Raw genomic sequence first — 12,013 nt, forward strand, 5'->3', positions numbered from 1 at the left:
GGACTACCTCTGTTGTATCGTGCTTACATTGTCTCGTGACAGAACGTGCTATGTGTTATTCAGAGACGTACAGTGCAGAGCATTACAGAGCAGTACCCGTACAGTTTCGCAGAACTCACTGACATGGACCTGGTGTACGGAGAAGTGACTTGCAATGCTCTCGTTGCTGAAGACTGTACAGGGAACGACTTCCTATCAGGCACCATCCGTCAAGACGAGCATTTATTCCTCTCGCTCGACGAAAGCGGGAGACTGGTCCATTGGAAAGAAGAAACGAGTGAACTGGCAACATGAGGACCACAGCAGGGATATTTGTCAAGGTACTTCAGAATCTGATTCGCCGATTAAGGTTGATGGCCGTCAGTTTCAGCACATTTTGTAAGATACAGTACAAATGGTACCTTCACTTTGTCAGTGATGGTATTTACCGTTAACAATAACTCATGCAAATTAAAAAGTACTCAGTGATGTGATTTTATTCCTATCATCTCCTTAATCTGGCCTCTCCGACCCCCAGGCTCCTTACCTCACACTGTTCGCTGGATCATCCTGTGTGTTCTGTTCAGTTTTTGAACGCTCTTACGGGAACGCCCTGTACAGCTTACTAATTAATAATAAGCTCACTACATATGCGGACTAAGGTGTCTGTACTGGCTCCTGAACAAAAGAATTTGATGACCGCTCCGCTAACTTGTTTATGGCAGCCGCCGCGTACTTCTGTCGGCAAGCTCGTCGCTGCGGAGGTCATCAAACCCTTTTCACCATGATGAACCATCAGAGAGTCTATTAGTTGACCAGACGCTTGTACGCTCATGCCTGGAACGCTACCTGGAGAAACTCCCTGTGAATTTTTAAACACCACAAGACCACAGTGCACATGTAGTCATTACGCCACTGTCCACGAACATGAGCTCTCGTTGCATACTTGCCCCTCACAGACATGGAGAACACTGCTGTCAGTGTCGACATTTTCTTTATTGTGTGTTGTGCCAGGATGAACATGTTTACATGACACTCGCCACGACGCTTGTGAGTCATGAACAAGGCGTTGGGCGCCCGCATGAAGATTTGGCTGGAACTCTGAAGACTCGAAAATTCGTTTACTCGGCCCCCCGTGTCTCGAAGTTGTAAGCATTCGCTGTGACGAACGGTGTTGTACTGAGAAACAGTGATTTGAATTTTGCCTTGTACTTGGTACTTTTCTAATAAGTGCTTTACAGGGACAACTTGTACAAGACTGGCCATCCGGTCACATAAATATTGTAGAAACTGTTTTGTTTTCTGACATACATTATTAACTGAAGGTCAAAGCACATCAGCGATGAAATATAATGTCTAAATAAATGTGTATTTTTTTGTTTAATTCTGTACTGAAGCAACATTTTTACTGCGCGCCATCAGCTGTGACGCGTTTATTTTACAATCATCATCTGTACACTGATGTAACAGTTAAAGGTAAGTTGTTCTATGTTTGATTTTTGTGTGTTTGTTGACTTCTACTTCTACGTGAACATATAGTAGTACAAGTGTCATAAGAACGATTTTTATGTATGTTTTGTTTTGAAAATGTATCTCGGTAATTGTCATTGGATTACCTTACTATTCAGTGTACATCGCTGTGTGATTTTCGTTTAATATAATTCTCTTCTTGTTTTCCTGTGAAATAGTACTTCATGTGACATATGTAACAGGCCGAATGATTGGGTTGAATCCCTTAAAGTAAGAGGTATGAATGAGACCATTTGTTGTAAATTGTAATGCGTATGAGTGAACATTAATAACAGGCCATCTCTGTGAACGTGTGTGTGAGTTTCTAATGACGTTGCCGTCAAGTCAGAAAACTGTAAAGAACAGGGAATTTTGAATGTTTAATACTGTAACTGTGAGGGTTCTTATTACGTGTTCCCTAAATGAAGTTCCAATTAGTCGAGTACGTATAGTTGAGTATGAGATGCTTCACAGATCAGTGTGCTTGAGGAACGTTGAGAGATACAAGGCACAAGGTTAAACTGTCACAAGTGGCATGTCTCTCATCAGCTATTGAGATTGCAAAACAAAAGCAAAAATAGCCACAAATCAGTTGAAAGTGTCCTTGATGAAATTCTGCTACTGACGCGTCTTGGCACAACTTCATTTGCATCCATTTCGATTCGCAACAGGGCTGAGGTGTAACGCGGTCATTTTTCTCTGAACATGTTCACTACCACTTTTTAAATGATGATATGCAAATTCCCTACATCAAGTAATCGTTCTGTAATTGAACATTTGGATTGGCATTGGAAGTGGCTGTTTTTCGTTTCACTGTCTGTCCTTCTGCCTTTCTTATGTAGTTGGGGAAGCTTCGGAGACCTGTAAGCCTACAAGTTGGATGCTCAAGCTGAGGACCCTTTTAAGAGGAATTTGCCCCCACAAGGCAGTTGTACTCTAGGCTAGCGCCTGGTGGCAGCTAGCAGGGCTGGTCTTCTGTTTCCTCCAGCTCGCTATCGAGGAGGGTTACATTCCTCCATCAAAGAAAACATGGAAATCTTTTCTTGCCTCAGGGTGTAGGAATGTTCATTACGATGCTTGAGAGAAACGTTCTATTTAAAGTATTAGAATACAGTCTTCTGGCTGTATCATACAGTCATTTTAAAGAGAGTCCAAGCTTTCCACTGTGCTTACATGTAGAGTTTTTCATTCGTCAATTTCAGAATCATATCATAAAGTGGAAGAAGGCACCTGGCAATGGCTGCCAGACTCAGAGCGATTGGCTGAAGTATAATGAGATAGAAACGAGTAGGCCCGCGATCTTTACAACCATTAGTGGTGCTTTCCAGTAGCGGTTGCAAGGCGTCGAGTTTTAGGCGGCTGTTGTAGAACACACATCTTTTCAGGCTGTTATAAAGTAAACACTTTTCTTAAGGTTTTGGTAGAGTAAAGACTTCTGATGAGGACAGGAGAGATGTCCGTTAAGAAGAGCCTTGCTGCAGCTGGAAGGATGTCTGTGCTTAAGCACTCAGTACAAAGAGACGGTGGAAATCATGTTCTCCAGTCGCTGCTGTCACTGGCCACGTTGACTCACACTCTGCGTGTTTTGGTAAGATGGACTATTGTCTCTCGCGTGGTCACCGTTCAACAGCTGAATACGCAGCTTGTTACCGAGCGAGGTGACGCAATGGTTTAGCAGTCTGGACTAGCATTCGGATGGACGATGCTTCAAACCCGCGTCCGACCATCCTGATTTAGGTTTTCCGTGATTTCCCTAAATCGGTTCAGACAAATACCGGGAAGGGTTCCTGTGAAAGGGCACGGCCGATATCCTTACCCAACCTCCCCTAAACCGAGCTTGTGCTCCGTCTCTAATGACCTCGTTTTCGACGGCACGTTAAACACTGATCTCCTCCTCCAATTGTTAAGGTAACTGAGTTTTACCTTCCCTGTCTGCCTGTGCCAAGGTTATACTTTAGCGTTATAAGCAATTGTCCGCTTGTTAATGGTTTTTTTATGAATATCAGTGGGCATTCCTCACGTTTAAAGATAATGAATGTAATTGTTGTAGTGATCGTTTATTTCCATTCATAGCTAGAAGTTCCCTCCTGCGTCTAATACGTCTATGTGAGTGCCGTGGTACCTATTTGTTTCATGCTTAACTGGACCACGCTTATTAATATTCATGTAAGACGTTTCACGTTGGGCAACAGTATTCTTATTTTAAATCAATTTGCTTCATCATTTGGAGTGGATCCTCGCACTGTTGGTCACTAGAGTGTGGTCCCGTGTATCTGAGGGGTACGCTTCTACTACAACCGACACTTCACACTCTTTCGAGAAAGAATAAGGTAAAATGATTAGATCCGAAGAGGACAGTAAGTGCGGGAGCTGGACCGTTGTAGAAAGAAAATTACGGCAGTGCTTGGAAACAACTGGAAATAATGACCGTGCCGACTACATCGATGCGAAAACTCGACCGCCGCGGTAAAAGAACAAACTGGCCTCCCATTCGAAGTTTTACGTAACTTTAGAGAAAATTCGTTACACGATTCTCGGGCCATTGGCAAGTAAAATTATTACTACCATCGCGAAAAAAGATGTTTATCGTTGAACTCCTCAATAACAACGAATCAGCCGGTCACCACATAGTCTTAAGAGCGCGCAAAAAGCAACAAGATTCTGTCTCCGAAAAGATTACTCCTTCAGAAATGTTCATTTAACACACCAATTGAAGAACAAGGTGAAAATCACTAGAGACTAAACTGCTCATAATTAGCGCGAAAATCGTTACTTAGCGTGGTTGCCCTATGAGTTCACGTGTATGAAAACTGAATAACGGATGAAGCACGACCACAAAGTCCAAAGCGGCTCAAAACTAAACGAATCTGACATGCAATAAGTAGAAAAGTAAGTAAAGAATATATAAGGGAACAAGAAAGCGGTGATGCTTTCAACTTTATTGCTTTCCTACTTCACACTTAATATAATTTTGTGTTTACTAGGAACACACATGCTCACAGACCAAGAGCTGGATTACGACTTCTCTTGACAAAGGCAACTTCTGTCCCTTGTTCAGTGTGGAAGCTGAATTTTTTTTTAATGAAAGGAGAGTAAGATGGCACCTGCCCCACCAGCCGATGAGGATGACTTGAAAAGCCATTAGACCTACTTGCTGTACTAGCAGACGATCTGAACGAGGTGCGAACGCCTGTGATTCGCTAAAGGTCGGCTGCTGTGGCCGAGCGGTTCTAGGTACTTCAGTCCGGAACCGCGCTGATGCTGCGGTCGCACGTTCGAATCCTGCCTCGGGCATGGATGTGTGTGATGTCCTTAGGTTAGTTAGGTTTAAGTAGTTCTAAGTCTAGCGGACTGATATCCTCAGATGTTAAGTCCCATAGTGCTTAGAGGCATTTGAGCCATTTGATTCACTAAAATTGGTTCAGGGAGACTCTTAGCGACATCAAAAATAAGTGAAAAGCGGAATTCTGTGCGTTGGTGCTGTTACTTGGGGAAATAAATGTAGGGACTTCTTTTGCTTCTACGGAGCTTTCAAACCACTCACCCATACCTTCAAACTAAACGGTCAAGGTGGCAAAAGGAAACCATTATGGCTACATGACGGTGACTGCTGCCTTTAAGGAAAAATAAAACAAAATACCTTACTCCTATCTTTTCCAGAGTATATGTGATTTAGATGTAGCAAATTAAGAGCGATAGGATCATGCCACCTCAAGGTTAAAAATGAAATAAATTACGAAAGGAGTGCGAAAGAAATGCAAGAACTTCACTCTGCATTCATAGTTTAGCACTCCACCAGCGAGACACCGAGTTAACGTGGTCAAATATTTGTATTTGTTTACCTCTGGCGGATTTACAGAAGCGTGATTGACTGTTTTAAGTTTTCCTTTCTTCCCTTCGTGCACCATGAGGCCCTCACCCTCGGAGGTCCCCCTTTCCTCAGCCTCATTGCGTCATGCTGTTACCGCTGGATAACTTCCTTAGTTATGCGAGGAAACAGCTGCAGATGACTCACCATTTCAAATACCTTGCTAGTGTTGTCCCCGACACTGGTTCTATGGCCAAAGACATCGCTGACAGATTTCTAGCAGGTAGTCATTTCTATCAAATAATTAAAGACCTAATATGGAACAAGAAAGTACTATTATATGTGAAAGGTACATCTATGATGTCTCTTACATACGAGTCTTAATGAGTGGTTGTGAAACATGATCCATGAGAAGTAAAGATAAGCATTGTTCAGGCACTGAGATGAGGTTTATTCGTAGCATGGCCGGAAAGACAGGGAAGAGTAGAATCCTAAATGAGGAAATTCTAAAACATATTCAAGCTGTAAGACTACATGATTTAACACTAGCAACCTATGTCCTCAATTATTTGCTGGATGTAATCCAATTTCTGTATTCTTCTACAGTTTTTGCTCTCTACAGCTCCCTCTAGAACCATGGAAGTCATTCGCTGATGTCGTAAGAGATGCCCTATGATACTATACGTTCTCTTTGTCAGTGTTTTCCATATATTCCTTCCCTCTCCGATTCTGCGCAGAACCTCCTCATTAATCACCTTCTCAGTCCACCTAACTTTCACCGAACGAGGTGGCGCAGTGGTTAGCACACTGGACTCGCATTCGGGAGGACGATGGTTCAATCCCGTCTCCGGCCATCCTGATTTAGATTTTCCGTGATTTCCCTATATCCTTTCAAGCAAATGCCGGGATGGTTCCTTTGAAAGGGCACTGCCGATTTCCTTCCCCGTCCTTCCCTAACCTGAGCTTGCGCTCCGTCTCTAATGACCTCGTTGTCGACGGGACGTTAAACACCAATCTCCTCCTCCTCCTCCTAATATAGAATGGTGTGCTCCAAACGTACATTCTCAGAGAACTTTAAAGACCTTAATTGGTGAAGGAGCTTCATTCGCCGACCCATCGGAAAGGATGGGACAACGTGAGGATATGATCATATTTTCCGTACTCTAAGAATAAACAGCATACCGTGACGTAGTTCTCAATAATACACGGGTCCCTGCAACGGCACATTCCGTTGCTGAGCAACAGTTTCACACCAGGCGACTTGCGAACAACGAGAATGTGTTCGTTGCTCGTCCGCAAAGAAGAAAACCGGGAAATGCAGTAACAGCACAGAGCAGACATAGCAGTCAGGAGGTAAGTCGTGAACAAACATACCAGTTCTACTATTTCCTGGCAACGAAAACCCAGGTGTCAAATCCATTACATCCTTTTGTGTACGCATAACATAAATTATCGCAGGCGTATATGTGCAGTAAATATGGAGATTTTTGGCACGGCAGTTATTTACAGGGTAATTTGATTTTGCAGAGAAGCGTCTTATCTGACGCGCTCTGTGTTGGAGAAGACTCAATTTTATAAACCTCGTAACTACAGCAAAATCGGAGTACTATGAATCTCTCATTCTCCTACTAAGCTACTGTTGCAAGAGCACTTATGCACTCCCACTTATAGATAAGTCGAGGGTATTAGCAGGGTGTTTTTAAAAATACGTTCTCCTTACAGAAATAACACATTTTTATAAGTGCTTCTAACACATGGCGTTAAGCTGTAGCTTTGTCGCAAAACTGATTTGCCTATAAAATCACAGGCGTCTTGAAAAGTTTTGTACATATACGGAATGAAATGAGATTTGAAACTGTAGCTCCTGCTGAAAATAATAACATTTATGATCTCTGTGGTGATGCAATTCGTTTCCTCAGTCCAAGTTGAGAATGCCCATATTTGATTGGCATCTCATCTCTCAGTTACTGGATAGAAGAAGTCTCTGGCAGGTTGGCAATCAAACTGTGTGCAGTTGACTGACAGTAGTAACCATCATCTGTGTATGGCCTCTTACACAGTTGTGTATCTGATGGTCCTTCAAATCCCGTCAACAACGAGTTCTTCATGCGTCCGACGTTATATCTAGGCAGCGGTATCACCTGCCATCGGTCGCTCTCTTCAAGCCCGCCACACACGAGCGATTTACCAAACAATTTCAGCCACTATTTCTAGTGGCACTGTCAGATCTTCTCTCATGTTTAGTGGTTGCGGAACTTGATCTGTCTAGGCGCTTCAGGCCGGAACCACGTGGCTGCTACGGTCGCAGGTTTGAATCCTGCCTCGGGCATGGATGTGTATGGTCTCCTTTGGTTAGTTAGGTTTACGTAGTTCTACGTCTAGGGGACTGATGACCTCAGATGTTAAGTCCTATAGTGCTTAGAGGCATTTGAACAATTTTTTTTTCTGGACTTGATCTGATAATGTCATAAAAAAAGTTCAAATGGCTCTGAGCACTATGGGACTTAATATCTGAGGTCATCAGTCCTCTAGAACTTAGAACTACTTAAACCTAACTAACCTAAGGAGATCACACACATCCATGCACGAGGCAGGATTCGAACCTGCAACCGTAGCAGCAGCGCGGTTCCAGACTGAAGCGCCGAGAACCGCTCGGCCACCGAGGCCGGCTCTGATAATGTCGACTTGATACTAAGAAAAAGGATTTCACTCGTCTGATCGACTTTACTTACTTTCCTAAAACTCCTCTTCATTTTCATTTCTCCTAATTCTTGTTTCCTTTCTTCCTTCTGATCGCGAATTGCCCACTTGTTGTCGGAGCCCCGCTGCTTTTATCCGTTGTCGCAGCATGCAAAAAGTTCAAATGTGCGTGAAATCTTATGAGACTTAACTGCTAAGGTCATCAGTCCCTAAGCTTACACACTCCTTAATCTAAATTATCCTAAGGACAAACACACACACCCATGCCCGAGGGAGGGCTCGAACCTCCGCCGGGACCAGCCGCACAGTCCATGACTGCAGCGCCGCAGACCGTTCGGCTAATACCGCACGGCTTTGTTACCAAAAAAAAATTGTACTACCGTTGGGGCACTATAAGAAGTGTATTCAGCTGTTTGAAGGTGTAAGAGTTTATACTTCATTGACTACCCATCACCTTTCCCATCACTCTAAGCAATGCGTCTTTGGCCATTTCAGAAAACGATTGTCTCTTCTTAGACGCTACGAATTTTGAACTCGAGTCATCCAATCAGAAGCTTAGGTGGTAGTTCGACTCTTTCCAGCCACTCGGCTGGTAGCACGCAATTCTTTCCTTCCTGGCTGATATTCGTTCGGTGAGGCAGACGTGCTGACGCTTCTCTCGTCGCCGTTTGCAGTACGTCGTATGCAGGTTCAGTGAAAAAGGTGGAAGCTTTTGAACAGCACACTTCGATGTAACACGGTGAAATGCATATCGCAGTGCCCACCGTGTTTAGTTTCGTTTCAAGTCACCATTACAGAATTTGTAATGTCTTGTGCTAAATATGGATCTTGGTTCGACGTAACACTTGTTCTATAGTACGAGTAATCCGAAATCCATGTCAATGATGGGCATCCCAAACTTTAAAAAAAATTAGCTACATGCGGCTTATCTTACCTTAACAATGAGTTTTCCTATGTGGAATATTATTTTTGTAATGTGATTATTCGAGATAGTGTACGGAAAGCATTTTAAATTGTCCACTTCAATATGTCAGGAGAGTATCAAGAGCGAATTGTCTACTCGACTCCGTTTCCAATTACAGAGTCTGTCGATTCAACTTGGTCGCAAACATTAATTTATTTCGCCCTTTCTTGATTCAGGAACTCGTAATACGCAACAGTATCCGAATACTTAAAGTTAGTCCATATGAATACGTCAGCACAGCCACCGAGACTGAACTGTCCATTCGACTCCGTTTTCAATTATACTGTCAGTCGATTCAACTTGCCTGCAAACATTGGTTTATTTCGCCCTGTCTATAATGAGAAACTTGCCACATAGTTTGATATCCAAATTATAACTCTGAATGAAATCGCTCAGCGAGGTCATCTGGCGTACAATGGACTGATTGCACTAGCGTATTCCCCTTGAATTTATTGAATTTATCTTTCATAAGAGGTTTCAGGATCATCAGTAATACTGATGCTGATGCAGTTTTCTGCTAAATCTGCGGGAGGCAGAAGCGAACAATTTACACTTATTAATACTGGACAAACAAAAGGGGTATGCAAGTATTTAAATAGTAGTGAGAAGCAAATATTAAGGCATATTTCTGGAATTTTGATAAGGTGGTAATCGCTACGTTGTGTGATATTGAAACCTGGGAGCTCTCAGTTCGCAGTTCATATTTAATGTTCAGAAAGGCACTCAAACCAAATCACTTTTCCCCACATTGCTTCACTTCTGCGTAATCTTTCTCTCCCCGTCGCCAGTTGTTACATAGTCCTTAAATTGTTTCTTCTTTTGCGGACATATTTCAGGCCATAAATAAATGTTACAGACTTGTATGTATTCGTTGCTTCTAGATGACAAGACGCATTACAGCTTACAAGTCGCATATTTCAGGTACCTGTTTTCCAAGTGATATACATATATCTATGTTCATTTCATTCCCATTCTCTTAACAGTACTATCGAAAGCCAATACATGATTTGTTCTAAGACACAAGATGTGTTTTGTAATTTTCATTATAGCATTAGTATGCTTCGTAGAAGTCGTGAGATAGTGAAGCCTAAAATTGTACTGATGCTAAATTTTTACATCTGTATTTGACACAAAAGTGTAACATTGCTACACACAAAAACGAAAATGAAGGAAGACAATCGCATTGTATTACGTGGAGACTTGTTAAGTGTGCAGTGTGGCGCATGAACATGATTCTTCTTTCAAGCAATCCAAAGACTATGTTAGACTCAAAACTTCATGCATATAACAGCAGACTTTTAACGAGCCCACGTGTGATAGTTACGGAGCAACAGAATGAATATTAAAAGACGTCTTTGCTGCTGTTGCTCTACGCCGTAAATGAAAGTAATATATTTTTTTGTTGTTGTTTTAGGGCGCACAACTACAATGGTCATTAGCGCCCTGACTAAGTTAGGAATGTACCGCGAGGCACAAGGTTAAAACAGCAACTAAAAGGGACAACACTATAAAAGACGTATTAACAGGCATAGGATTAAAAAACTACAGCATAATCAAACGTCCTTAGACAGGTGTGTCAAGTTGATAAAACGAAGAACGCGAGCAGCAGCTCCTGGATCATCCGCTAAAATGGCATCCAGAGTACATGGCAGGCCAAGATCAAGACGCAGCGTAGTAAAATCCGGACAGGACGTTAAAATGTGGCGGACCGTCAGCAATTGCCCACATGGACAGAACGGCGCCGGCGCTGCCGTCAGCAGATGGCGATGGCTGAACTGGCAGTGTCCAATTCGTAGCCGGGCCAAAACGACCTCCTCCCGCCGAGCAGGACGTGAGGAGGACGTCCAAGCTGCGGGAAGAGGTTTCAAGGCCCGAAGCTTGTTGTCCCTAAGTGCAGCCCAATCGGCATGCCACAGCGATAAAATGCGCCGACAAATGACCGTGCTACAATCTGATGAAGGGACACAACAAGACACCGTCCGAGGCTGGAGGACCGCAGCCTTGGCCGTGGCATCTGCAGCTTCGTTCCCAGGGATACCGACATGGCCAGGAACCCACATAAAGCTAACTGGAGACCCGTCGTCCACCAGCTACTGAAGAGAGCGTTGGATCCGGTGCACGAAAGGGTGAACCGGATACGGCTCACTGAGGCTCTGGATGGCGCTCAGAGAATCGGAGCAGATAACATAAGCAGAATGTTGGTGGCGGCAGACGTAAAGAACAGCCTGGTAGAGGACAAAGAGCTCAGCTGTGAAGACCGAACAATGGCCATGTAGCCGGTATTTGAAACTTTGTGCCCCGACAATAAAAGAACACCCGACCCCGTCATTGGTCTTAGAGGAACTTCGAACGAAGTTCGACAAAACGGGAGTGGTATACCGAACCGGGGGTAACCTCCTTTGGGAGCGAGCTGAGGTCAAGGTGAACGCTAACCTGAGCCTGGAGCCAAGGTGGCGTGTGGCTCTCGCCCACTCTAAAGGTTGCAGGGAGTGAAAAATCAAGGTGTTAAAGGAGGCGACGACAGCGAACTCCAGGGGGTAGCAGGGCAGAGACATATAACCCGTATTGACGGTCGAGAGAATCGTCAAAAAAGGAACGATACGATGGGTGGTCGGGCATTGACAGTAGCTGACAGGCGTAACGACAAAGCAGTATATCGCGCCGGTAGGTGAGTGGCAATTCACCGGCTTCAGCATGAAGACTCTCGACGGGACTAGTATAAAACGCTCCGATCGGAAGCCGTAAACCCCGATGTTGTATGGAGTTGAGGCGGCGGAAGATGGACGGCCGTGCAGAGGAGTATACAAAGCACCCATAATTCAGCTTGGAGCGGACGATCGACCGATATAGGCGAAGTAGGACGGTTCGATCCGCTCCCCACGACGTGCCACTGAGAACACGGAGGACATTTAGAGAACGGGTACAACGGGCAGCCAAATATGACACATGTGGAGACCAACTAAGTTTCCTGTCAAATGTAAGACCTAAAAATTTTGTTGGCTCCACGAATGGGAGAGCAACGGGACCGAGTCGTAAGGACTGTGGGAGAAACT

Source organism: Schistocerca gregaria, chromosome 5 (assembly GCF_023897955.1).
Source record: "Schistocerca gregaria isolate iqSchGreg1 chromosome 5, iqSchGreg1.2, whole genome shotgun sequence".
NCBI classification, from domain to species: domain Eukaryota; kingdom Metazoa; phylum Arthropoda; class Insecta; order Orthoptera; family Acrididae; genus Schistocerca; species Schistocerca gregaria.